Below are 27,825 nucleotides of genomic sequence, written 5' to 3'. Positions count from 1 at the left end.
TTGACAGTAATGAATAATTAAAGTTTTTTGTTCTTCGTGATAGTTTTTTCTGTTTGGTAAACTTCCTTATGTTTTGCTTGCTCTGAGCAGAAGGTCCTTCAAGATCTTCTCTTCCTCCCGTCGATTCTATGATTTTTCCTGCTCCGGAAAAGGAAAATGTCCGGACAGTGGTGAGAACTGTGACACTGTCTACAGAGGAAGGTAATAATTCATGCTTTTGTTTTGATTTCATTACTCCTAAACTGGAAGGTTAAGCAAGAAGGAAGGCAATTCACCCCTGTTAGCCTCCTGGTGCTGCCGCCTTCTGTTCAAAACATGCTTTTATGCTGAAAGTCCCTGGTTGTACTGGAAAGCTTTGGTGCTCAGGTTAAGTGCAGTAGCAGGAGAAAGAAAAAAATGTGTCAGTATGCAAATAGGGGGATAACTGAAAAACAGGAGAGTAACGAGAAGAAAGAGCTCTAGAGGACAGTGCTATGTAAGAAGCAATTTCTGAAGCTTTAAAGAGGCTGACAGTGGCACGTGTGGACAGTAGTGCGATAGGAGTCTGTGTATAAATTATATTGTTTAGAGTTGTGCAAATTCCTTTGAAAGGGAAAGAAGTGAAGAAGTACTTCTACTCATAGACATTCACCTTAGAAAGGAATATTTCTCAGCATTTGTACCTAATAATATTCTGCTTGCTTATGCAGCTCTGTTCTGCACAAAGTATAGCTGTCAAGCAGACTCAGATTCATTCTCGACTACATTCAGCTGGAATTTGAGGCAAACACTGAGACTATGGATACTTTTTCTAAGTTAATTATAGTTGAAATATGAGTTTGTGTGGTTTAGCTGTCAAAACAGTACCTTGCTGGTTTTTTTTTGGACATGGGCTAACAGTATACTATTTCTATTGGCTACTGGTTTCTATGAAATAGAAAAATTTTACTTTTGTTTTAGGGGAGGAACCTGTGGTTCGACTAGATCTTGCTGAGAAACAAGGAAAACGGAAAGCCTCCGTGGGTAAGAACTTTTTATGAGCTGTTATTTAGGTGCCGCCTTCTCTATATGACTGCATTGAAGAGTATTTTTGACGTATGAGAGGAAAATGCATTGCAGTGGAGATCTGTGTTGACTGCAGAAATGGCAAAAAAACCATTTAGCAGCTGAAAGGCAATTTTATGAAAATATGCTTGAAAAATAGAAGCTTGTGGTTGACTGTTCTCAAATCTTCCTGCAAAGAAATGTTCTTAAAATATTCCTTGTTTTCTCTGTCTGAAGCTGATGTAAGCGCCCTTCCGGTGAAGCGCAGCCTTGCTGAAAGGCTGGGGAAGAAGGTGGAGGTTCCGGGAAATGCTGACAAAGCACCAAAGAGAGGTACAGCTACTAAACAGGCATCTGGATGTGATTCACGGGTTTTGTAGTTAGGCTTTCTGTTTGTCCTTTTCCTGCGATGTTTCTTTTTGCATGTTGGCTGAGGTCTTAATCACCGGGATTCAAAGTTACCTTTCCTGCCTTGTTTTTGAATGTGAACACAAAGTTGACGTTTATGCAGCCTCCCTAATTTGGTCTTTTTCTGTTTTGCAGTTCAAGTTCCCAAGTCTGTGAAGGAGAGGCTAGGATTACCTTCTCAACGGACTAGTACTGCGAAAGGTAACAACTGGCTATTAAATATACTTTCTCCTTCTTCCTTTCCGTGAACTTAGACCGTTTTCATACAGCCCTAAAAAGGAATTCAAATGAAAACAAAGAACTGATTCCTCTTGCTCGAGTGCTGAAGCTCTTCTGACAGCCACTATCAGAAATCTGGCTCTAGGTGTGTGTTTATTTTCCGCTTGTGCCTTGCCAAGGTTTTAAGCTGCTTCTGTGAACCATCATATACAATTAGAATAGAGCCACTGCCAGGAGCAGGAATTTGAAATGCAGTCTGAAAAAGTAATCAAGTAAACTAGCATTTCTGTGTAGCAACTCTCTCTGGATAGGGCTGGTCTTCAAAATACAACAAGTGGCTCAGAGGAGGAGGAGAATGTTAGGCTATTGTCCTAAGATGCGTTATTGGGAACACTCAGGCTTAGTTTTCCTTAGTACTGTGACAAATTTTGGAGACTTAAACTATTGTTGGACTCTCTTTAAATGTTGGCGCTTCTCATTTCTTGATGATGACAGGGAAGGCTGCTAAGCCAAAGGGAGAGGTCCATGTGAAAACACTGGAGGAAATCCGTCGTGAGAGAGCTCTTCAGAGACGAGAATGTCAAGCCAAAACCCAGGCTGAATGGCATGGTAAAACCAAAGATCCCAGCGCAGGGGCAAAAATTGAGGGTGAGCCCAAGAAGCAGAGCGTGCTCACTCTTTCCGGGCCCAGCAAAGTGCAGTCGAAGGAGCCGGCAGGTAAAGCCAAGCCAGAAGGAGAAGTGCGTGTTAAAACCCTGGAAGAAATAAAGCGCGAGAAAGCTCTGCGGATGCAGCAGAGTGGAGAAAATGTGCCAGCTCCCCCAGCACAACCTGGACCTGCCCCAGCCGGGCAGAAATCGTTATGGAACACAAAGCTATCAGGTAATAAGATGCTTTAATACCTGCCCCGGTGAGGTGCTTCCCATATTGAGCAAGTTCCGTTTGCTCAGGATCTGCTTTGCTTTTTCCTTCAATGCAGAGGATAAAAGAGTTTAAGGCTGCAAAGTTCAAAGGCAAAGAAGGGCCAGAACATGCAACCATGTCTGTTTTCGTTAATTACGTGATGGTATTCTGTATTTCCCACTAGAAAATTAACACATTGAGGGGCTTTTTAGTCTAATTTTGGTATTCTGTTTTTTTCTGCCATCTGTTTATGGTATGAAGTCCTCCCTGCGTTGAGTTCAAGTTCACCTTCCTCTTTGGCATGTGTTGCTTAACTTGACACGTGTATGTGTTTGTAAAGCATGCTTCAGCGTCTTAATGTGGGGGGCCAGTTTCTGTCAAAAATGACAGAGGATCAAAGGCCTCGTTGTTAAGATTATATCAACTTTGTAAAATGAGATTGTGTGAGGGAGATAAGGAGGGCTTAAAGGCTGCATGCACTGCACATTGTAGCCTTTCTCTCTGTCTCATGGGACACGAGGAAATAAACACACAAAGAAAACAAGTACCGAGCTTTCTTTCGTTTCTTCTCCTGCCAGCCAGATGTTAGGTCAGGAATGGGAGACTAGAATATGACTCTACAAATTTGGATTTTGTAGAACAACTTAATAGATTTTGTGGGACATCACTGCAGGGGAGAGGAAGCTGGTACAACAGTTGCATACACTCTCTTGTCTTACTATACCTGCTGCTTTTCCTTTCCTAGAGGGAGCAAGACTTTAAATACAAAAGCTGTCAACATTTGTGAATCTTACTAGACTTCATACAACGTCTTAGAGTATTGCTTGCACTTGGGATCGCTCTGTGTCTGAGTTTCCCTCGTCCTGGATTATGATTTACTGTAGCTATTCAGTTCCTTTGTTCCTTTGTATGGATTGTTGGTAGACGGAGTTTACTATGTGGAAGATATTGCTGAGAATCCAGGCAATGGCAGTGTAATTCTGCTGGCCAAATACAGTTAACTGTGTAGACGGGCCGTGGAAATGAGGAAGAGAACGTGGATTTTTCATGAGGCAGAGCAAGACTGTATCAGTTCTCTCTTCCTTTTACTCTAGCCAACTTTAACATGTTTGCGAAGCCTTGGGATGGGAAAGTCGCTTCCCCCAAGAAGAAGGCACTGAAACGTAAGGCACCTGGCAGTTTTCCCTCTGCTGTAGCAGCTGTGAAGCCACGGACTGCCTCTGACGCTGACACAATGGGACCTCCAGCCAAAAAAGCAGCTATGGTAAGGACAGGGGCTAATGCAGAAATGGATCCCTTGTAAAATTTACACCCTCCTCTAGGAGAAAAGATGGAAAACTCAAAAGTTCTACAGGCTTTCTGTTTCCTTTTAAATCCAGTAGCTGCCTACAGAATTCTTGTAGTACCCTTCCATATTTATTAGATTAATGGCACTATTTACTTAGTCCTCTGTGATTCTGTGATTTCTCTGGTGTGGAGGATTTTGTCCATTAATGCTGTGTTCTTAAAAGACACAAGATCATTAGTAACCTCCAAGTGAATATTAACTTTCTTCAGGAGCACCTTGGTTTTGTATTTTGGCTAAGGCTCCGCAATGCCAGAGGAGAAGCAGCATGGAGGAAAAAGCTAGTAAGGAATCTTTTACCCATGAGTCCTAAATGCTGTTTTGCTGCTTTCTAGGCTGTTCCAGCCACGCTGGAGCACGTCCCAGCCACCAGACTTGAAGAAAATCCCCAAAACAGGTGATGACCACAACTTGTTCTTTTTCTCAATCGGTGTATATCCCCAGTGAAACATAAGTTCTGTCACACGTGGGGAAAAAAGGAGGGTTCTGAGATAATTAAAGCCCAAATCCATCAGAGGAATAAGTCACGTGAAATGACTTTCTAGCAGCTAGCAGGAATGCTTAATTAGACTTACTTTCTTTAAATGCTGCAAGTCGGTACAGCTTTCCAGTGACTTCTTGCTCTGTCTGAATACCTAAATGAGGATGAGGTGAAGTTCTCCTACTTCCTCGTGAGGTGATAAATGATGAGTAGTGTCCTCTGCCTTTTGGTCCTCAAGAATGCCACCCGAACAAACATACAAGGTGACAAGAGTGCAGGGAGAGCAGAGGGAAGTGATGGCTGCAGATCAGCTTCCTGTAGTGGGGAGCAAACTCTGCTGAGTGTGCCGTGGGAAAAATGACTAACTTAGCAAACAGATATTTGCAGATGGAGACTTCTTAACATTTTTACAGGAAAATTAAGCAAGGTGGCAAAGTGCCTCTTGCTACAACAATTGAACCATCTTTGCTAGACTCCAGGTGCTCTGGCTTCACAGAGAAACCCCCAAACTGAAAAATGTACCTGCTAATATATTGGGCTCTAAATGTCGCCCTGGGTTAATTGAATAACAATCCCTGGGTAAGATTGAAGTGCAGGAGGGGTTGGCTACGGTTTTAAGAGCCGGTTTGCAGAAAAGGGATTTCCCGTTAAGAAATGGCATATACTGATTGTTCTCTTCCTTGCTCTGCCAAGACCTGAAGCACATCTTGGAAGCCAGGCAGAATCTGTGGAGCCAATGGAGTTCTCAAGCTCGACTTCAGCTTCTTCCCAGCTAGAAGAAGCAAGGACACGCCGGCTGAGTTCCACAGGCAACGCGCCCGTATCTGTAGACGAGGATTTAGAGACGCTACTTTGGGAACTCTCAGACGGCATACTGGAAGCCGAGCTCGACTTGGACCCAGGGAAGGATGAGGATGACCTCCTCCTTGAGCTTTCCAAGATGATTGATGATTGAACTGCATAGTCCTATGGTATATTAAAAAAAAACAAAAAAAACAAAAAAAAAACAACTCTTCTTCTTGTTGGATACCCCGAGGTGATCCTTTTTCTAACTGAGGCTTTGCAATGAGACTTAAAGCACAGTTGGAACTGGTAGAAATTGGCAGGATCTGCACTCAGTTGTCCTAAGTTTCCCTGCTGGTCAGAGTTAAGGTCTTGTGCATGGTTCCGTAACTATAGGTGGCTACCTTTGATATCAAGAGGACAAAGCACTTGTTTCTTTTGGCACAGAAAGATGTCCATCGGCACGCTGTGGTGGCTGTGAATTGACGTAGTGATGGAGCGATGCTCTGAAGGCTTAAACGGAAAGCTTCTTCCTTCCGCCCCCCCTTGGCACAGCTCGATGTTGGGCACATTGTGAAGCCTGGGTGTTCTGATTTCTCGGACAGTTGATACCCAAATCCCGGAGTTACTATGTCAACTCTTGACTTTTATTTGTGTATGCCATTGTTTTGACTGTAATCTTTTCAGATGATGAAGCTGTAGGGGCGGGAGGGAGCAGAATAATTATTCTAGCGTTGTGGACCAAACATGCTGCCAGGAGTGGTGGTGGTGGGGTCAGCCCACCCGGCCTTACTTTCAATTATCAGGGATGATAAAATGGTGTGAAAAGCAGCAGCTCTGCGATACGGCTACGCTACCCCCACTCCCTTCTCTTGTGCTGTACCAAAGTTCCCCCAAGCTTTGGTTGGTGCTTTTTGCTGGTGACAGTAGGACTCCAGGGTGAGTAGTCGGGACTCTCCTGCAGTAACTGGGTCAATTAAGGGTTGGTTTAAGTGCCTCCTGGTTTTTAAAATTGCTCCCCTGAGCTGCTGGCTCTGCTGCCTGCTACAGCAAATGTTCGGGTGCCATCAGCGTCGCACTTGGGCGTGGGCACTGACTCTGCGGAGGAGAGCTGAGGCTCGGGTGTATTGTGTACCCTGCCGCCAGTGATCGTTTTCCCCTAGCAGATCTATTTTGAATTATTTCCCTAAATTTTAGAGGAACTTTAGGCTCTTTGTGCTATGATTTGTGAAGCTGTAGGGGCCCTCAGGCATTTGCTGCTGGCAGAGAAAAACCGCTTGTCGAATTTGTTGTAAATACTTTCTGTTTGGACAACAACGCCTGTGTGTGTGTGTGTGTGTGTGTGTGTGTGTACGTGCGTGCTTTGATGACCCCCTGCGACGCCCCAGCTCCGCGAGGGAAGCTTTGAAGCGGCTCTGGGAAAACCTCTGCGGAAGAAACTGCTGCTGGCGACTTGCGGAAAACGGACTCCACAATCAGTGAGATTGTAAAGTAGGTATGTTTATTCAGCGCTGGGCAGCACGGGAGGTCGTGGGCATGAAGATTGATGACTCTTCCTCGTCACCGCTAGTTGACCTCTTGTCTTTGCACAGACTCAGTTGCTCCTTGGCTCTTGTCCACCTGCAGGACCAGTTTCTCCCAGTTTCTTAAGATAGGCTCGCTCTCTTATTAGGAGACTGACCTTGGTAAGGGGCCCAAGGCTTCTTGCTTTAGTTAATTGGCACAATGCACCATAGTTAGCAAAGACACTAAGTAGCATCCTAGTTTAATGCCGTCAGCGCTCTATCTCTACTTGATAAGATTCTCCTAACTCCCTCTCTCACTGGAGCCCACGCAGCCCTCCGTCCTGCCGAAGGACTTCACGGGGACTTCTGCCGGCTCCGGGTGCCCGCACACAGACAGAAATGTCTTTGAGAGAAAACAATCAGGAGGAGGAGAGCTCAGAGACTGCGGCCGGCTTCGGCCACCTTCCCCTCGCTTTCCCTCTCCGTGTTCAAACCGAGCACTGTTCTGCCGTCAACCTTCGCTGCCTCTGCCCGCGGCGCTGGGCTTTCGCGTGTGCCATTGCTCCTCTACATATTTTATCCTTCCTTTTGTAAGGAATGGTCCAGCAATTCGTGTCACTAAGGGATTTGAAGGGTTAACATCGAGGCCCGGGTCTAGGTGATAAGAGAACAAAGGGGTTTTTAGGGAAAAGTGCTGACTACTGCAGGGGATGTTGCTAGAGTTTCTGAAATCCGGCGCAGAGGCTCCCAAACGAGGAGGAAGGGGGGGATGAAGGACAATTGAAGGACAAAAGCCTGGGAGGAAGACAACCAGCATTCAGCCCGAGCAAGCCCCGAGAGACCACCAGAGACTGATACGCAGGCGCCCCTGGGAGGGGTTTCGGATTCCGGAAACCAATTCTAATAACCCTGCCTCTTCTCGAAGTAGTAATGAATATGTATTAGCCTGGGAGCATCAAAACCAGCCGCCTTACGTAACAGGTGTGCGTCCTGGGGGAGCAGAGACTCCCGGCGCACCCAGCGCTGCTTGCTTGCCTCTATTCGTTTAATAAATTGTAAACTTTGATTGTAATCCTATTTGGATTTATAACAGCCATTTATAACACTTTTTATATTTGTATTTTATTTAAGGCTGTCTTGCCCCCCTCCCCCCCCCAGCCTCGCTGCTCACCAATAAAGCTGGCGCAGGGACTCCTGCCTGCGACCATAGAGACGCGGTCCTCCCGGCCTGCTAGAGCGGCCCCCCACGCTCCTCCAGCATCCCAGCGTCCCTTGTGCGCTCCCGCCCGGCCTCAGGGGCTTCCGGAGGCGGCCCAGCAGGGGCGGCGGGAGCAGCGAGGCGGCGGCAGCCATGGCGTACCGCGGGCAGGACCAGAAGGTGCAGACGGTGATGGTGCAGCCCATCGTAGCCTTCCTGCGGCCGGGGAGCGACGGGGGAGCGGGTGGGGGGCGGCCCGGGCCTCAGGGGTCTCGGCCCGGACCTTGAGGCCTTGTCCCGGGGCCCTGGGGCCTCGTTGCAGGGTTTGAGGCCTTGTCTTGAGGCCTTGTCCCGGGCCTGGAGCTCTTGTCCCCGTGCTGAGCCCTTCACGCAGTGCCCCAGAACCTCATCTTCCGCTACCTGCAGAGCGTGAGTAGCGCGGGGAGAGGACGGGGAGGGGATGGGGATGGGGATTTGGAGGGGGTGGGGGGAGCGGGGAGGGTCCGGGGATCTCCCTCGCTGAGTTTTCGGCTCCCACCCGTTGCTCGGGGCAGGTTTGTGGGGAATGGAGAGCTGTGCGGCGTGCTGGTGGGTACAAGGAGCTGCTGCGCAGCCCGGCGTTTCCCCCTCGTGTTAACGGGAGTGGGATCGTGCAGCCGGGCGTGCAGGAGTGTTCCCTTGTGACTGGAAACGTGTCCTTCAGCAAACGTGTAGTATTCACCCAGTCATATAAGACTCTAAAATGTCAGACTGTTAATTGAAACTGCCCCTGAGAGTTGCTCCTTGGAGTTTTTGGGAGCTCTAGCGGCTATGGTTAGCGGGTATTTCTGAACACACGAGAGAGAACAAAACTGCTCGCGGTGTTTGTGTTCCAATTTACTCTCCTCCTTCGTTCTGCAGAGCTCGAGGATCCAGGTGTGGCTGAGCAAGTGAACGTGCGGATAGAAGGCTGCATCATCGTGAGTGTCAGCACGACCCCACGTTACATCGTTAGTTTGTTTTCCCTCATTCACAATCCTATTTTTTCTTGTCAAGAAAAACTAGCCCAAGGGAAAAAAGAAATCGTGCTTCTCTAACAATTAGTCTTCGTTGTCCAGCCTGGGTCAGCACAGCTGACGATGGTTCGTGTTGTTGCTGAACTAATTGCCACTGTTGCCGATTTCTAGGGCTTTGACGAGTACGTGAATTTGGCACTGGACGACGCAGAGGAGATTCACTCCAAGGCAAAATCAAGGAAACAGCTGGGTGTGTCGTGTGTCTGTGCAACCCGAGTGACGCGCGGTCTGAAACCTGCCCGGGTGAGCCTTCTAGGTAGCAGCACTGAGACGTACCAACCGTGTGACGAGCCTTGCTGTTGAAGTTCAGTGAGCAATTCCTGGCTACATCTCTGTCCCTGATGATTTTTGAGCTGCTGATTTTGCTGGATGAAGGAGAATCTGTCCCTGCCTGAGACCAGTTCTGGTCTTTGAAACGTGTAATACCAGGCGGCCTGCACTCTGCATGATGGGCAAAACCCTGCTCAACCACACAAAACACTTTCTGAAAACACGAGATTATTCTCAGGTTCTGGGCTCTCTCTAATCCCCTCTTTCCCTTCTCTTTGCTGCAGGCTGGATCGTGTTAAAAGGGGACAACATCACTCTTCTACAGAGCGTTTCTAAGTAGAATTTGCCATCCTTAGAACAAAGGTGGCTGCCGTGCTGCGGAGTGACTGAGTGCCAGGGGAACGCGGCCCACTGGTAGATAGGAAGTTATTTGTAACTGGGGTTGCATGCTGAGGTCAAAAGTCTTTCCTTTGTGGGAGCGAGTTGTTTGTAGCTTGAAACAATACGTGATGTATTTCACAAATAGCCATTTTTCACATTAACTGTAAATGTAAACCACAAATCTGCCTGTTTTCAGTCTCTTCCTTCTGTGAATGGAGAAGGAGGAGAAATATAGAAGCGTGGGCTTTTCTTTTTGCTGTGGATCTGATAAGTTTCGATAACGCTATGTGCTTTCTTGACCATTACATCTGCGTTATGTGGCCAGGGTGGACTCGTTCAGGGCACGGAAGCCCCACACAGTCCTTGAGCTAGCAGGGTGCTAAGGAGGGTGTTGGAGATTTTGCATACAATTGCAGCCCTTTGTTGCTGCAGTGACAGGTTCCTCAGATTCTTTCTAAACAGGGTTTAGCTTGTTGAGAATCTTTTTGGGAGTGTTTATTGTGGATCAGTCAGTAAAAGTATCTTAGTGGGCCCGTGAGGGATTTGGGGCTGTGGTGCAGTAACCCAGTGTTTACAAGTGTTACTGCTATGCATGCTTGTCCAATAACGTCTCCAGATCAGAGAGTGAGAGCGGGCAACTGGTTTGGATTAAATCTGTCACTTCTTGCTGCTTTGGACAGAGCCTGTAGATTAAACCCTTGTGCTGTTCAATAAGCTGGGGTATCAGATGTGTCGGTTGGGTTTTTATCATTTGATTTATTTTTTTTATCCGTTTGGAGATCTGTCTTTTCTATTTAAGTTTCCCCAAGAGAGCTGAGTTGCTTGATGCATCGACCAAAGAGAAGTTCCCCGGCTGACTTGGGACAGCCAGTCCCCTCGTTTTTCTGATCACAAAAAAAAAAAAAAAAAAAAAGAAAAAGAAAAAAATCGAAGAAGAAAAATTTTGACTGTAACTGTAACTCAGAAACTAAGATTACCTAAATGGAGAGAAATGAATTTTGATGCACAGGCTGTGCTAGAAATCTGTTAATCAGCATTCAGTTTTTCAAAACTTCAATTTGTGTATCATCATCATGAAAATTAATAAATTCAAGGTGGGAGATCCTTTCCTGAAAGGGAAGGACAGAAATACGAGTCTTGCTGTGGGGCCTACCCAGCGCAGTTCTGCCATTCCGAGAAGTAATACGTCAGGAGTGTCACAGCAGACGTTCCCAGGAAGAAACCTTTGAGGGGCAGCGTGACACACTTGATTGGCTAAAGCAGCTTCAGCTGGACAGCCTGCTGCCGGGATGGGTAATTCTAAGTTGTGTTCAAGTTGCTGAGTTCCTTTCAGCATGTAGTAAAGATGTAACGTGCCGATGTCGTTTGGGAACAGGAGGCATTACGTGTCACCAGCAGTGGGCACGTAGGGAACAAAACAGTATCTTACGAGGTCCTCCACATCTGCCTTTCATTTTGTCCTTGGTTTGCCAGCTGGAGCTTTCAGGAGGTGAGGAAGGAGGCTGTCCCAGTGAATAGTTCAGGTGTTGCAGGGTATTTGTGATGCAGTGCTTGTAAAATTTACCTGCCCGCATCTCCTGTTACAGGCAGCCCCCCGTGGGCCCTGTGAGATGGGGAGCTGCTGCCCGGGGTTAGGCCCAAGGTGCCCTGTCAGGCCCAGGGCCGCCCTTCCCCTTCCCCTCGCCCTGCCCTTCCCTCCCGCTCCTCAGCCCTTGCTCAGGCCTTTTGGGCCGTCTGGCCGTCCGTCTGTCCATCCATCCGGCCGTCTGGCCGTCCATCTGGCCCTGTGTCCCTCCATCCCACCGCCCTGCCCCGTCCCTGCCGTCTCCCTAGGGAAGCAAAGAGTCCCTGGGCTGCCTTCAGGGGGGAGGTTCTGCTCAGGAAATTAAAGCTTCCCCCTTAACGGGCGCCTTGCGAGTTATTTTGAGTTCCAACCTTCTGCCTTCCTTTCGTAGCAGTGCCTCTGAGGGGTGCGCTGTAAGGTAGCCGTCATCTGGCGCGCTGCTCCTGCGTTTCCCAAAGGAACTGCCTTCGGGATCTGACTAACTCTGGATGCACGCGGTTGTCACCTTAATTTCTCCGTTAGTTTGCTGAAAACAACCCGCTTGGGTGACCTTTGTGTTTGTTTCTTCAAACTTGGATCGAGGAGGTCTCTGTTTCCTTATGTTGATGTTCACGACGAAAGTGCAGAAGGGATGCTTACTGTTGCCCGGGTCAGTCCAGTTGCCAGGATGGGAATGTTTAGCCTACCGGCCCTCTGGTGCTGTTAGGCTGCACTCGGAGTGTGAGCTCTGGGCCTTATTTGGAAAAGACTGCGTTATTTGAGTGTACAAACCCGAGATATTCTGCGGATAGGTGATTCTCAAACCACGTCAGAACCACCGCTGTGACGTGTGCTGGAGTCGGACGCGCGTTTGACTGATCAGGCGGAGCAGGTGAATTGAATTTGTTGCTGGATGGCGAGGTGTTCTGGGGGAAGAGCTAGTCTAAGGAAAACTTCCTCTTACTGCCCCTTCCCATCTCAAATGGCCACTGCCTGGGGAAATTGCTTCTTTATGACATTAACTACAACGTTACAGTGAGGATGAGGAATCATCATTACTCCCATAGTTATTTGCTGCCAGGCCGCAGTGTTGATTTCAGAGATTTAAAAAAAAAAACAACAGGAAAAAGAAAGGAAGTATGTATTCTTTCACATACTCTCTTTTCCCTGAGAGTAAATGTTGTAGCTTCAGCAGTACCCTTCCTCTGGAAACGATTCCCAGTGCCTGCTCAGACACTGGGGAGTAAAATGACAGAACAATGGAGGAGAGCCACCCGATATAAAGAAAGGAAAAAAGGGGTTATGGATGAAGGGAAAGCAACTACATAAAAAATTGGTGCTATCTAAAAATTGGTTAACGGTTTGGGACCTGCAGGTGCTGCCTACACGTGCGTGTGTTGCAGTCGTGCCTGTTGCCACTGCGCAAAATGGAGAGAGCTTCTTTGTCGAATGCAGCATGTTAAAGAATGCGCCATTGCCTGGAAGAAATGCACGGCCTTCCCTCGTGTGGGACTTCTTCCCCATTGATCTGTGGTTTACCTGAAGGTTTACCATAACCTACATAAGTTTCAAAAGCAAGCAAGCAACCAACCAAAAAACAACACCAACATTAAAGAGTGGCAAGGCAGATGCTCATCTGGGGACTCTGACTCATCGGTGACATCACCAAGCAAAGCATTGTGAGCGCTTCGGGTCGGGGCTGCTGTGGCGAGCCTCGCAGCCGGGAGGGAGAGCGGGTACGGTTCGCCTCTGGCGGGTCTGTGTCAGCCCTCTGCCCTGGTGGCTTCGTTAGCAGTGAGAGTTTGACTGCTGTGTTCCCAGCTTTCGCTTCTGCACCGACCGTGTGGCAGAGCCCGCAAGCTGCTTCCTCAGCTGGAAGAGGAAGAGGAGTGACCTCAACTGTGCCGAGGTAAAGCAGAACCGTTGAAAAGATTTGTCAAAGATGCGGCTGGTACCAGCGCAGCCGCTGCAGCTGCAGCAGGTCCTGGAGCATTGGAGAAGATAGAGAGGGGTTTCTTCGTGAAAAGAATGCTGTGAAAGTGTTTTCACGCCAGAAATTAGGAGAAGCGCCTCTGTTGTTTGGATATCCTCTATTGACCTGGCACACGGGCATTACAGCATACCTGGCACACTCTTTGTATTGTTTGTAAAAGAAAAAAAAAAAAAAGTGTTTTAGGGCAGGCCAAAAACCTGCCTTGGCACTTCCACATCGCAGCAGTGCTTGCAGGCCGTGCATCCTGGATGCCAGGCAAGGATCTAAATCCGATGGTGCTGTTGGTAACGTGAAGTTCAGGAAGCACTTCTGGGTTTTTCTGCTCTTCCATGTGAATTTTTGCCCTGTGAAGGTGGTGTACTGAGCTCTTTTCTTACCAACAAATAGGTTTAAAAGCAGTTACAGCAAGGATGAGCTGTGTTAGCAGGAGGCTCTTCTGTGCTTTGACCATGGGAAGATGAATGGTTTACCTATGCACCGTTAAATATAATTTGACACCTAGCACACAACACTTGCAGCCTGTGGGGTGCTTTAACAAGCAGGTAAATCAGCGGAGACTGTTTTGCAGCAAGGCTGATGCTGGGTGATTAAAAAGCAGGGTCACAACAAGGAGAAAAAAAAAAAAAAAAAGCTTTGGAGATCTTTTTTAAAATGAGACTGCTTTTTATGGCATTTAGGGCTGTGAGGTATCCTTGGTTTTTGCTTTCTTCCCATTCCTTAGACCAGATCCATTCATATCCTGAACAGCGTTCTGGGTCTGTTCAGGAAAATGGAAGGCAACAAGCAAAATGATGAGCTCCTTGGGCATTCAAAAGAGCTCAGTCTGGGAAAGATTTCAAGTCCAACTTCCATGCTAAGGAGCACCAGTAATTTTTAGAAGTAGATGCAGAGGAATCTGCATGGCACTAAGTGTGTTTCTGAAGGTGCTAAAGGTCAGAAGTGACGATTCCTCTCAATACTAAAGAAGAGAAGGAAACCTTGCACTTAACTACTGTTTTTATTCCCTTTGTCAAGCAGTCAAAACCAACAACTAATACGGGAACCCAACTTTTCCCCTCTTTACTTTAGATTTGGGAAAATTCCCTGCCAAAATAATACTTCCTGGAAAATTCACTAGTGTTTGTGTGAGTAAAAGGTTCCAACCTTTTATTATTAATTTGTAAGAACTATTTCATCCGCTTTTGTCCAGAAGAGTCAGAAATAATTTGCACAGAAATGTGCAGCATTTTAATGAAAGGCTTCAGAATCACTCTAATTTGAACTTTATCTGGTCTGGTTGCAGGTTTTATGACATTTAGTGTCTTAAAAAAAAATCAAAATATCTGACTTCACATCAGAAAAAAAAAACCTGCTTGTGGCTAAATAAAATCTGTTGCAGCTCTGGTCATTGAAAAATCATTGGCTGTTAAATTGGACCTAAGTCATCTTTTCTAACCTTTCATGATCTTGCAGCAATGGATGATGATGGATATATGGATTAGGGAACAGCACGTGATGGCAAACCTGTGGTATTTGCTACAGCGCAGAAAGAAAACAAATTGCTTCCAAAAAATCAAACTAATTCAAAATTCTTGGTATCATGCAGCCATGCCACTGGCAAAGTGAGCATTGCCCTGCCTCTCAAAGCTTGCTGTATCCTTGATCTGCTGTCTTCCTGCTGTTAATTGATTGCAACTCTACGTGTCTGATCAGGGCTACGAGTTGTTCTCGATATGGATACCATACGACATATACTGTGCACGCTTGTGTGTATAGATATGTTTATCCTGTATGCATGTACATATTTGATCTGGATAGGCTGGAGCGATGGGCTGAGGTCAACTGTATGAAGATCAACAAGGCCAAGTGCCGGGTCCTGCACCTGGGGCGCAACAACCCCAAGCAGAGCTACAGGCTGGGAGATGAGTGGCTGGAAAGCTGCCTGGCCGAGAAGGACCTGGGAGTGTTGGTTGACAGTCGGCTGAATATGAGCCAGCAGTGTGCCCAGGTGGCCAAGAAGGCCAACAGCATCCTGGCCTGTATAAGAAGCAGTGTGGCCAGCAGGTCTAGGGAAGTGATTGTCCCCCTGTACTCGGCTCTGGTGAGGCCGCACCTTGAGTACTGTGTTCAGTTTTGGGCCCCTCGCTACAGGAAGGACATGGACGTGCTCGAGCGAGTCCAGAGAAGGGCGACCAAGCTGGTGAGGGGTCTGGAGAACAAGTCTTACGAGGAGCGGCTGAGGGAGCTGGGCTTGTTCAGCCTGGAGAAGAGGAGGCTCAGGGGCGACCTTATCGCTCTCTACAGTTACCTTAAAGGAGGCTGTAAAGAGGTGGGGGTTGGTCTGTTCTCCTACGTGCCTGGTGACAGGACGAGGGGGAATGGGCGAAAGTTGCGACAGGGGAGTTTTAGGTTGGATGTTAGGAAGTACTTCTTTACCGAAAGGGTTATTAAGCATTGGAACGGGCTGCCCAGGGAGGTGGTGGAGTCACCATCCCTGGAGGTCTTTAAAAGACGTTTAGATGTAGAGCTTAGCGATATGGTTTAGTGGAGTACTTAGTGTTAGGTCGGAGGTTGGACTCGATGATCTTGAGGTCTCTTCCAACCTAGAAATCCGTGATACTGTGTGATACATATGTATGCATATTTGTGTGCTGGCCCCCAGATCACTCATGGTATAAAGCATTGGCCTCGAAGGCATACTCATCAAAATATTTGGTAGATCCTCCATTTTTTTCTAGTTCCCTCAAAATGAGAGAGTTTTTACGCGCTCTCTGTGTCAAAAAGGCAAAACTTCTGATTTCCACTGTCGCTCTCGCTAACTTTCTATCACTCACTCCTCGTGTGTGTGTCTAAACACATATGTGTGTATGCGTATGCACATTTGTGTATTTCTGTGCACTGGTGTGTTTTTTGCTGTACAGGTAATAAAGACGGGGAAAGGTTTTAGTGTTTTCTTAATAGGTGAAGAAATCTTGAAGACCAGAGATTGGAACATACTGAATTTTGAATTAAAAAAAAAAAAAAAAAAAGTCAAATTTTCTGGCTGTGGAAGATGGAGCCTCATTTTTGCAGCCACTTTGAATCACGAGTTCATCTCTAAATGCACTGGGTTTTTTTGTTTTTGTTTTGTTTTGTGGTGTTTTTTTTTTTGGTTTTTATTTTTTGAAGAGCTAACTAACCCTGGCTGTCTCCAGTCTGAGAGAGTGTTCAGATGGACTTGCTTCCTCCATTAGTTATAAGCTGTTTAAAAGCACATCCTATGTTTGAATTGTGGATGAGAGGCTCCCTTGGCAAAGTGAGGAGGCAAATTCTTCCTACCCCTTTATCATTAATTCACGGATTCAGTGTTGGTTCGGCCTCCAGGAGAAGTTAACTGGAAGTCTTTGAAGATCGATAACTTTGCTGAGGTTGTCCAGGTAGGTGAACTCGAAGACCCACAGTGACTGGAACGTGCTATTTAATGCGTCATACTGCGTTCTGTAGAAGTTACTCGTAGCCATAGTTGATCATTGCCTTGCATGTATGATCAGGTGGTTTTTGAAGAAGTGACTCCCTTTTCAGGCTTCCGGATGTGCTCCAAGGCATATTATTGAGGACGTGGAAGAGAACACTTGCTGACAAAGCTCCTGGCAGCTTTACAGAACTTTAGTTTAATATTGTGTTAGTTCCCGTAACAGCTGATTTCAAGGCATTGCTCTCCTCAAGAGACTAATTTGATGAACAGAAGAAAGCTGGAAAAATGCTTGTTACTCATTATTTTTCACTTGTTGGTACTTTGTTTAGGGTTACTTTTAAAAAGAAGATTTCACTGATCACAAGCCAGTGGAAGACTTTCAGCCCAAGCAAGGGTGAAGACAGCTCTCTCCAAGAGCAGAGGAAGTCCCTGTGGAGAGAACCCGAGCTTGTTATCAGAACTTGTCGGCATGTCTAAACAAGGAGACGATTGCTACTTCTATTTCTATTCTACCTGTACCAAGGTATGGCTGGGTTTCTTTTGCTTTGCTTTGCTTTGTTTTTTTGTTGTTGTTTTTTTTTTTTTTTTTTCTTTTTTTTCAGGAAGGGGTAGAGTAGGAGGAGGAGGCACACTGGTCTTTGGTTAACGTGATAACCAGATAGATTCTGAATTCAATCGTAGCAACCTGAGGCAGTAGCATGGACGTTTTTGAGGCTGTACTATATTTTCCTTGTTGGTTTCCTTTTGGTTACAGGGAGACAACTGTTCCTTCCGCCACTGTGAAGCTGCTCTGGGGAACGAGACAGTCTGCACGCTGTGGCAGGAGGGTCGTTGTTTCAGGAATGTCTGCCGATTCAGACACATGGAAATCGATGTGAGTGCCTAAAGATGTGTTCTCAAAATAAATCAACAAAAGCATTTTTCAGTGCTGTAGGTGTGCTGATTGTGCTTTTGCAGGACAGAGTCCTTTGCTTTGGAATTACACTGGTTTCTGTTAGCAGGGGAGGGGGTGGGAGGAAGGAGAGGGAAATAAAATCAATGCCTTAGGTATGTCTTAGCAAGATTTTCTTTTATTAGACGCCGACAGTATTTTCTCAACAGATGCAGAATAACCGCTAACTAGACTGCTAAAACCTGCTGGAGCAGGGGGGTAATAAACAGGCTGTACTAGCCTCCTGAGAGCAGGCTTGATAATGATCTATCAGGTCTCTTGTGTCCCGGAGTCCTTCAGATAATGCTGTTCTAGCTGCCTGGGCTAGGAAGCAGTGGGGAAAGTTAAAGGTGCAGAAGAACGATGTCTCCGAGAAGTAGTTCTGGATAGAGTTAACGTAGGCAATTTAAGATGTTCTTTTTCCCTCTGAATAATCCTAGTATAATCCTGGGTGTATTAGTTTAACCCACCCTAAACTGATGTCTGAGAGTGCCTGTCTTCTCAAACTGAATGATGACAAGGCTAAACGTGCATAGTGGTTACAGCTTCTGCAAACTTTGTGAATATGCCCGGAAATACTATACTTCCGTGATAAACTGACCTTTGGAATGATGTTTCAGCACTGTATTGTGACAGCCCTATCGCTGTCGTGACCTGGAACTGTGCATCTCTTTGCAAACCTTAGGTGCATGTTATCACGAGCTTGTCTTTCTTTCTGTCTTCAGAAAAAGCGCGCTGAGATTCCCTGCTACTGGGAGAAGCAGCCAGTAGGCTGTCAGAAAGCCAACTGTGCTTTTCATCACGCAAAGGGACGTTACATCGATGGCGTCTTCTTACCACCAAGCAAGAGTGAGTTTAGGTCCTTTTTCTTTAAGTATTGAAGAATTAATTTTGCATATTACTTAGTGGGTGCCAATAGTGTAGGAGACATCAGGTAACCGTTCATTTGTGAGTGCAGGAAAAGGTCTGCAGTCCTAGGTGGTCAGCTAAACCGAGTGTACTGCTGCTGTACTGCTGGTATTTGTTTTCTGCTTTCATGCTCAGCTTCTCTCTGCTTTGTGTGATATTTGCCTTGCAGTTTGCTTTCTGTTGTTTCGTCTTCTGCTGGGTGGCAGGGAGATGTGTTGTTGTTTGAAGGCAAGTCATTGTTCACGGTGTAAACAGTGGCGGGATGGGCAAAAGGAGATGCTGCATTCATTGCCTGTGCAGGTTATCTGCCTTAGCTACCATCTTCGTGCATTGTGGTCAAAGTTTTAAACTGCCATATTACTGATGATCCTCCTCTTCCTCTAGCTACACTGCCAAGTCCGCCTGAGTCCGCGGACGATGATTTGAAAGTGGCTCAGATGTCACTGCAGCAAAACAAACTTTCTGTCCAGTCCAATCCCTCTCCATAGCTAAGGCGGGTGATGAAAGTGGAAAACTCGGAAAATGTCCCAAGCCCTACACACCCTCCAGTTGTAATCAATGCTGCAGATGATGATGAAGATGATGATGGTGAGCATGGTTTGGTTCCTGGAAGGAATTTGTGCTGTAAATGATTGTGTAAGTCTTTGGTTCTTGGAAGGAATTTGTGCTGTAAATGAATGTATAAATCACAGATGACCTGAGGTCTGACTAGCGATAGGGCAGGCAGTCCGCTCAGGTCACTGGTGGCTTTGTCTGGCAGTCAGTGGACAGAACCTGAAATGTTGGAGGAAAGCTTAGAACCACTCTTGGCTTTAGCTGGTCTGTTGTGTAAAGCTCTATGTGAAACTAGGAAGGAAATTCCTTTTTTTTTGTCTGAAGAGTAATATGTCGTGTAGTAGTTAAAGCTGCAGAGAGAATCTAGAGTCCTAGATGTTTTGTCCTAGGGTAGTCTACTTACGAGTTCATCAGGTCAGTGTAGCTGTATTAAAAAAAAAAAAAAAACAAAAAAAAACCAACTTTTTTATAGGAACCATGGACTGAAGTGTCATTGCATGAGCTACATAATCACGAACAATCTGGCCTATGCATAACTGAATAGATTTTTCCCCTTCAGACCAGCTTTCTGCGGAAGGAGAAGAAACTAAAACTCCCGTCCAGCAACCAGCTGAGGAAGGCCAAAATGGATTACGGATGATTTCCACTCGGAAAGCCAGTGCTACTACTGCTAAACAAGGTATTCCAGCACCTGTAGTAGGATAAATCGGCAGGATAACTTGACAATTAACTCAAAAGCAATGTGGCGTAAAAACACAACAGAATGTAGGGGTGCTGAATGGACTCGGTTATTTCCATGATCTCATTTCTCCCTGATACCATCATGTGCCCATTGGGTCAGAAAGTTGAACTGCTTTTCTTTCCTTTTGGAGAACAAAACAGGGTCACAGCATGGAGTTTAAATGGCTGCACGTGCAGCCTGGCAACCACTGTTGAAAGCCATATCTAACGATAGAGGGATCTAATATCACGTAAATGGATTAAAATTAAAACTACAGTTTTTACCCTGAAGGGTGAAAGGAGGGGCAAAATGCCATTGATTCTATGGTTGTTTCACTTGTGAGGAGTGTTGACAGGCTTTATTCTAAATACTTCTGAAAGTTCCTGAGCACTAAGAAGCCTGAGGATCTGTGGTCCTCAGTGAGTGCCTCTAAGCCTTAGTCTCATTAACTGTTTTCTGTTTTCAGAGGACGGTCTGAATTTTGGAATAAAAACACTTGAAGAAATCAAATTGCAGAAAATGAAGGAAAAAACTAAGAGGCACGGTGGTGAGTTAATATTCCCTGCTTCCTTACCCGGTTCACCTTCATCCTGTGTGATGATTTTTCTTTCAAAAAAAACCTCTTCCAGTAATACCGGGTAGCTGGCTATGCTTTGGTGAATCCAACTATTTTGCCAAAGAAGTGAAATTTGATTGGCTTCAGAATGGCAGGTGATGGTGGCTGGGAGCTGCTTGAGGGATAGACTTCCATGTTTAGCTGGGGGCATCGAGCAACCTGATTCTCAGCCAGCTGGTATTCTAGATGGGAATTCCAAGGGCAACCAGAGGCAAACTAGTCACCTCTCTTATTTGCATGCTCTGGTCACTGTATGTTTGACAGTAATGAATAATTAAAGTTTTTTGTTCTTCGTGATAGTTTTTTCTGTTTGGTAAACTTCCTTATGTTTTGCTTGCTCTGAGCAGAAGGTCCTTCAAGATCTTCTCTTCCTCCCGTCGATTCTATGATTTTTCCTGCTCCGGAAAAGGAAAATGTCCGGACAGTGGTGAGAACTGTGACACTGTCTACAGAGGAAGGTAATAATTCATGCTTTTGTTTTGATTTCATTACTCCTAAACTGGAAGGTTAAGCAAGAAGGAAGGCAATTCACCCCTGTTAGCCTCCTGGTGCTGCCGCCTTCTGTTCAAAACATGCTTTTATGCTGAAAGTCCCTGGTTGTACTGGAAAGCTTTGGTGCTCAGGTTAAGTGCAGTAGCAGGAGAAAGAAAAAAATGTGTCAGTATGCAAATAGGGGGATAACTGAAAAACAGGAGAGTAACGAGAAGAAAGAGCTCTAGAGGACAGTGCTATGTAAGAAGCAATTTCTGAAGCTTTAAAGAGGCTGACAGTGGCACGTGTGGACAGTAGTGCGATAGGAGTCTGTGTATAAATTATATTGTTTAGAGTTGTGCAAATTCCTTTGAAAGGGAAAGAAGTGAAGAAGTACTTCTACTCATAGACATTCACCTTAGAAAGGAATATTTCTCAGCATTTGTACCTAATAATATTCTGCTTGCTTATGCAGCTCTGTTCTGCACAAAGTATAGCTGTCAAGCAGACTCAGATTCATTCTCGACTACATTCAGCTGGAATTTGAGGCAAACACTGAGACTATGGATACTTTTTCTAAGTTAATTATAGTTGAAATATGAGTTTGTGTGGTTTAGCTGTCAAAACAGTACCTTGCTGGTTTTTTTTTGGACATGGGCTAACAGTATACTATTTCTATTGGCTACTGGTTTCTATGAAATAGAAAAATTTTACTTTTGTTTTAGGGGAGGAACCTGTGGTTCGACTAGATCTTGCTGAGAAACAAGGAAAACGGAAAGCCTCCGTGGGTAAGAACTTTTTATGAGCTGTTATTTAGGTGCCGCCTTCTCTATATGACTGCATTGAAGAGTATTTTTGACGTATGAGAGGAAAATGCATTGCAGTGGAGATCTGTGTTGACTGCAGAAATGGCAAAAAAACCATTTAGCAGCTGAAAGGCAATTTTATGAAAATATGCTTGAAAAATAGAAGCTTGTGGTTGACTGTTCTCAAATCTTCCTGCAAAGAAATGTTCTTAAAATATTCCTTGTTTTCTCTGTCTGAAGCTGATGTAAGCGCCCTTCCGGTGAAGCGCAGCCTTGCTGAAAGGCTGGGGAAGAAGGTGGAGGTTCCGGGAAATGCTGACAAAGCACCAAAGAGAGGTACAGCTACTAAACAGGCATCTGGATGTGATTCACGGGTTTTGTAGTTAGGCTTTCTGTTTGTCCTTTTCCTGCGATGTTTCTTTTTGCATGTTGGCTGAGGTCTTAATCACCGGGATTCAAAGTTACCTTTCCTGCCTTGTTTTTGAATGTGAACACAAAGTTGACGTTTATGCAGCCTCCCTAATTTGGTCTTTTTCTGTTTTGCAGTTCAAGTTCCCAAGTCTGTGAAGGAGAGGCTAGGATTACCTTCTCAACGGACTAGTACTGCGAAAGGTAACAACTGGCTATTAAATATACTTTCTCCTTCTTCCTTTCCGTGAACTTAGACCGTTTTCATACAGCCCTAAAAAGGAATTCAAATGAAAACAAAGAACTGATTCCTCTTGCTCGAGTGCTGAAGCTCTTCTGACAGCCACTATCAGAAATCTGGCTCTAGGTGTGTGTTTATTTTCCGCTTGTGCCTTGCCAAGGTTTTAAGCTGCTTCTGTGAACCATCATATACAATTAGAATAGAGCCACTGCCAGGAGCAGGAATTTGAAATGCAGTCTGAAAAAGTAATCAAGTAAACTAGCATTTCTGTGTAGCAACTCTCTCTGGATAGGGCTGGTCTTCAAAATACAACAAGTGGCTCAGAGGAGGAGGAGAATGTTAGGCTATTGTCCTAAGATGCGTTATTGGGAACACTCAGGCTTAGTTTTCCTTAGTACTGTGACAAATTTTGGAGACTTAAACTATTGTTGGACTCTCTTTAAATGTTGGCGCTTCTCATTTCTTGATGATGACAGGGAAGGCTGCTAAGCCAAAGGGAGAGGTCCATGTGAAAACACTGGAGGAAATCCGTCGTGAGAGAGCTCTTCAGAGACGAGAATGTCAAGCCAAAACCCAGGCTGAATGGCATGGTAAAACCAAAGATCCCAGCGCAGGGGCAAAAATTGAGGGTGAGCCCAAGAAGCAGAGCGTGCTCACTCTTTCCGGGCCCAGCAAAGTGCAGTCGAAGGAGCCGGCAGGTAAAGCCAAGCCAGAAGGAGAAGTGCGTGTTAAAACCCTGGAAGAAATAAAGCGCGAGAAAGCTCTGCGGATGCAGCAGAGTGGAGAAAATGTGCCAGCTCCCCCAGCACAACCTGGACCTGCCCCAGCCGGGCAGAAATCGTTATGGAACACAAAGCTATCAGGTAATAAGATGCTTTAATACCTGCCCCGGTGAGGTGCTTCCCATATTGAGCAAGTTCCGTTTGCTCAGGATCTGCTTTGCTTTTTCCTTCAATGCAGAGGATAAAAGAGTTTAAGGCTGCAAAGTTCAAAGGCAAAGAAGGGCCAGAACATGCAACCATGTCTGTTTTCGTTAATTACGTGATGGTATTCTGTATTTCCCACTAGAAAATTAACACATTGAGGGGCTTTTTAGTCTAATTTTGGTATTCTGTTTTTTTCTGCCATCTGTTTATGGTATGAAGTCCTCCCTGCGTTGAGTTCAAGTTCACCTTCCTCTTTGGCATGTGTTGCTTAACTTGACACGTGTATGTGTTTGTAAAGCATGCTTCAGCGTCTTAATGTGGGGGGCCAGTTTCTGTCAAAAATGACAGAGGATCAAAGGCCTCGTTGTTAAGATTATATCAACTTTGTAAAATGAGATTGTGTGAGGGAGATAAGGAGGGCTTAAAGGCTGCATGCACTGCACATTGTAGCCTTTCTCTCTGTCTCATGGGACACGAGGAAATAAACACACAAAGAAAACAAGTACCCAGCTTTCTTTCGTTTCTTCTCCTGCCAGCCAGATGTTAGGTCAGGAATGGGAGACTAGAATATGACTCTACAAATTTGGATTTTGTAGAACAACTTAATAGATTTTGTGGGACATCACTGCAGGGGAGAGGAAGCTGGTACAACAGTTGCATACACTCTCTTGTCTTACTATACCTGCTGCTTTTCCTTTCCTAGAGGGAGCAAGACTTTAAATACAAAAGCTGTCAACATTTGTGAATCTTACTAGACTTCATACAACGTCTTAGAGTATTGCTTGCACTTGGGATCGCTCTGTGTCTGAGTTTCCCTCGTCCTGGATTATGATTTACTGTAGCTATTCAGTTCCTTTGTTCCTTTGTATGGATTGTTGGTAGACGGAGTTTACTATGTGGAAGATATTGCTGAGAATCCAGGCAATGGCAGTGTAATTCTGCTGGCCAAATACAGTTAACTGTGTAGACGGGCCGTGGAAATGAGGAAGAGAACGTGGATTTTTCATGAGGCAGAGCAAGACTGTATCAGTTCTCTCTTCCTTTTACTCTAGCCAACTTTAACATGTTTGCGAAGCCTTGGGATGGGAAAGTCGCTTCCCCCAAGAAGAAGGCACTGAAACGTAAGGCACCTGGCAGTTTTCCCTCTGCTGTAGCAGCTGTGAAGCCACGGACTGCCTCTGACGCTGACACAATGGGACCTCCAGCCAAAAAAGCAGCTATGGTAAGGACAGGGGCTAATGCAGAAATGGATCCCTTGTAAAATTTACACCCTCCTCTAGGAGAAAAGATGGAAAACTCAAAAGTTCTACAGGCTTTCTGTTTCCTTTTAAATCCAGTAGCTGCCTACAGAATTCTTGTAGTACCCTTCCATATTTATTAGATTAATGGCACTATTTACTTAGTCCTCTGTGATTCTGTGATTTCTCTGGTGTGGAGGATTTTGTCCATTAATGCTGTGTTCTTAAAAGACACAAGATCATTAGTAACCTCCAAGTGAATATTAACTTTCTTCAGGAGCACCTTGGTTTTGTATTTTGGCTAAGGCTCCGCAATGCCAGAGGAGAAGCAGCATGGAGGAAAAAGCTAGTAAGGAATCTTTTACCCATGAGTCCTAAATGCTGTTTTGCTGCTTTCTAGGCTGTTCCAGCCACGCTGGAGCACGTCCCAGCCACCAGACTTGAAGAAAATCCCCAAAACAGGTGATGACCACAACTTGTTCTTTTTCTCAATCGGTGTATATCCCCAGTGAAACATAAGTTCTGTCACACGTGGGGAAAAAAGGAGGGTTCTGAGATAATTAAAGCCCAAATCCATCAGAGGAATAAGTCACGTGAAATGACTTTCTAGCAGCTAGCAGGAATGCTTAATTAGACTTACTTTCTTTAAATGCTGCAAGTCGGTACAGCTTTCCAGTGACTTCTTGCTCTGTCTGAATACCTAAATGAGGATGAGGTGAAGTTCTCCTACTTCCTCGTGAGGTGATAAATGATGAGTAGTGTCCTCTGCCTTTTGGTCCTCAAGAATGCCACCCGAACAAACATACAAGGTGACAAGAGTGCAGGGAGAGCAGAGGGAAGTGATGGCTGCAGATCAGCTTCCTGTAGTGGGGAGCAAACTCTGCTGAGTGTGCCGTGGGAAAAATGACTAACTTAGCAAACAGATATTTGCAGATGGAGACTTCTTAACATTTTTACAGGAAAATTAAGCAAGGTGGCAAAGTGCCTCTTGCTACAACAATTGAACCATCTTTGCTAGACTCCAGGTGCTCTGGCTTCACAGAGAAACCCCCAAACTGAAAAATGTACCTGCTAATATATTGGGCTCTAAATGTCGCCCTGGGTTAATTGAATAACAATCCCTGGGTAAGATTGAAGTGCAGGAGGGGTTGGCTACGGTTTTAAGAGCCGGTTTGCAGAAAAGGGATTTCCCGTTAAGAAATGGCATATACTGATTGTTCTCTTCCTTGCTCTGCCAAGACCTGAAGCACATCTTGGAAGCCAGGCAGAATCTGTGGAGCCAATGGAGTTCTCAAGCTCGACTTCAGCTTCTTCCCAGCTAGAAGAAGCAAGGACACGCCGGCTGAGTTCCACAGGCAACGCGCCCGTATCTGTAGACGAGGATTTAGAGACGCTACTTTGGGAACTCTCAGACGGCATACTGGAAGCCGAGCTCGACTTGGACCCAGGGAAGGATGAGGATGACCTCCTCCTTGAGCTTTCCAAGATGATTGATGATTGAACTGCATAGTCCTATGGTATATTAAAAAAAAACAAAAAAAACAAAAAAAAAACAACTCTTCTTCTTGTTGGATACCCCGAGGTGATCCTTTTTCTAACTGAGGCTTTGCAATGAGACTTAAAGCACAGTTGGAACTGGTAGAAATTGGCAGGATCTGCACTCAGTTGTCCTAAGTTTCCCTGCTGGTCAGAGTTAAGGTCTTGTGCATGGTTCCGTAACTATAGGTGGCTACCTTTGATATCAAGAGGACAAAGCACTTGTTTCTTTTGGCACAGAAAGATGTCCATCGGCACGCTGTGGTGGCTGTGAATTGACGTAGTGATGGAGCGATGCTCTGAAGGCTTAAACGGAAAGCTTCTTCCTTCCGCCCCCCCTTGGCACAGCTCGATGTTGGGCACATTGTGAAGCCTGGGTGTTCTGATTTCTCGGACAGTTGATACCCAAATCCCGGAGTTACTATGTCAACTCTTGACTTTTATTTGTGTATGCCATTGTTTTGACTGTAATCTTTTCAGATGATGAAGCTGTAGGGGCGGGAGGGAGCAGAATAATTATTCTAGCGTTGTGGACCAAACATGCTGCCAGGAGTGGTGGTGGTGGGGTCAGCCCACCCGGCCTTACTTTCAATTATCAGGGATGATAAAATGGTGTGAAAAGCAGCAGCTCTGCGATACGGCTACGCTACCCCCACTCCCTTCTCTTGTGCTGTACCAAAGTTCCCCCAAGCTTTGGTTGGTGCTTTTTGCTGGTGACAGTAGGACTCCAGGGTGAGTAGTCGGGACTCTCCTGCAGTAACTGGGTCAATTAAGGGTTGGTTTAAGTGCCTCCTGGTTTTTAAAATTGCTCCCCTGAGCTGCTGGCTCTGCTGCCTGCTACAGCAAATGTTCGGGTGCCATCAGCGTCGCACTTGGGCGTGGGCACTGACTCTGCGGAGGAGAGCTGAGGCTCGGGTGTATTGTGTACCCTGCCGCCAGTGATCGTTTTCCCCTAGCAGATCTATTTTGAATTATTTCCCTAAATTTTAGAGGAACTTTAGGCTCTTTGTGCTATGATTTGTGAAGCTGTAGGGGCCCTCAGGCATTTGCTGCTGGCAGAGAAAAACCGCTTGTCGAATTTGTTGTAAATACTTTCTGTTTGGACAACAACGCCTGTGTGTGTGTGTGTGTGTGTGTGTGTGTGTACGTGCGTGCTTTGATGACCCCCTGCGACGCCCCAGCTCCGCGAGGGAAGCTTTGAAGCGGCTCTGGGAAAACCTCTGCGGAAGAAACTGCTGCTGGCGACTTGCGGAAAACGGACTCCACAATCAGTGAGATTGTAAAGTAGGTATGTTTATTCAGCGCTGGGCAGCACGGGAGGTCGTGGGCATGAAGATTGATGACTCTTCCTCGTCACCGCTAGTTGACCTCTTGTCTTTGCACAGACTCAGTTGCTCCTTGGCTCTTGTCCACCTGCAGGACCAGTTTCTCCCAGTTTCTTAAGATAGGCTCGCTCTCTTATTAGGAGACTGACCTTGGTAAGGGGCCCAAGGCTTCTTGCTTTAGTTAATTGGCACAATGCACCATAGTTAGCAAAGACACTAAGTAGCATCCTAGTTTAATGCCGTCAGCGCTCTATCTCTACTTGATAAGATTCTCCTAACTCCCTCTCTCACTGGAGCCCACGCAGCCCTCCGTCCTGCCGAAGGACTTCACGGGGACTTCTGCCGGCTCCGGGTGCCCGCACACAGACAGAAATGTCTTTGAGAGAAAACAATCAGGAGGAGGAGAGCTCAGAGACTGCGGCCGGCTTCGGCCACCTTCCCCTCGCTTTCCCTCTCCGTGTTCAAACCGAGCACTGTTCTGCCGTCAACCTTCGCTGCCTCTGCCCGCGGCGCTGGGCTTTCGCGTGTGCCATTGCTCCTCTACATATTTTATCCTTCCTTTTGTAAGGAATGGTCCAGCAATTCGTGTCACTAAGGGATTT

General features: G+C 46.0%; 1 long non-coding RNA gene and 1 pseudogene across 2 annotated transcripts; both read left to right on the top strand.

Moving 5' to 3' along the window:
• The first annotated feature begins 2,247 nt into the window (after nt 1-2,247).
• On the top strand, nt 2,248-5,389 carry LOC308186838. The gene is made up of 2 exons (XR_013944327.1): nt 2,248-4,958; nt 5,073-5,389. It is a non-coding gene; the product is annotated as an uncharacterized lncRNA (long non-coding RNA).
• A 9,865-nt stretch (nt 5,390-15,254) lies between these two features.
• LOC308186840 (zinc finger CCCH domain-containing protein 11A-like) lies at nt 15,255-25,918 on the top strand (annotated as a pseudogene). Its single transcript has 8 exons — nt 15,255-17,063; nt 17,295-17,414; nt 18,197-18,320; nt 18,765-18,968; nt 19,495-19,614; nt 20,123-20,193; nt 22,776-23,063; nt 25,510-25,918. The product of its transcript is annotated as a zinc finger CCCH domain-containing protein 11A-like (transcript).
• Nucleotides 25,919-27,825: the final 1,907 nt, after the last annotated feature.

The sequence above is a fragment of the Anser brachyrhynchus genome (genome assembly GCF_964034855.1).
Source record: "Anser brachyrhynchus genome assembly, contig: SCAFFOLD_221, whole genome shotgun sequence".
Lineage (NCBI taxonomy): Eukaryota > Metazoa > Chordata > Aves > Anseriformes > Anatidae > Anser > Anser brachyrhynchus.
Note: the sequence above shows the minus strand (reverse complement) of the source record. Positions and strands in the feature narration are given on the sequence as shown.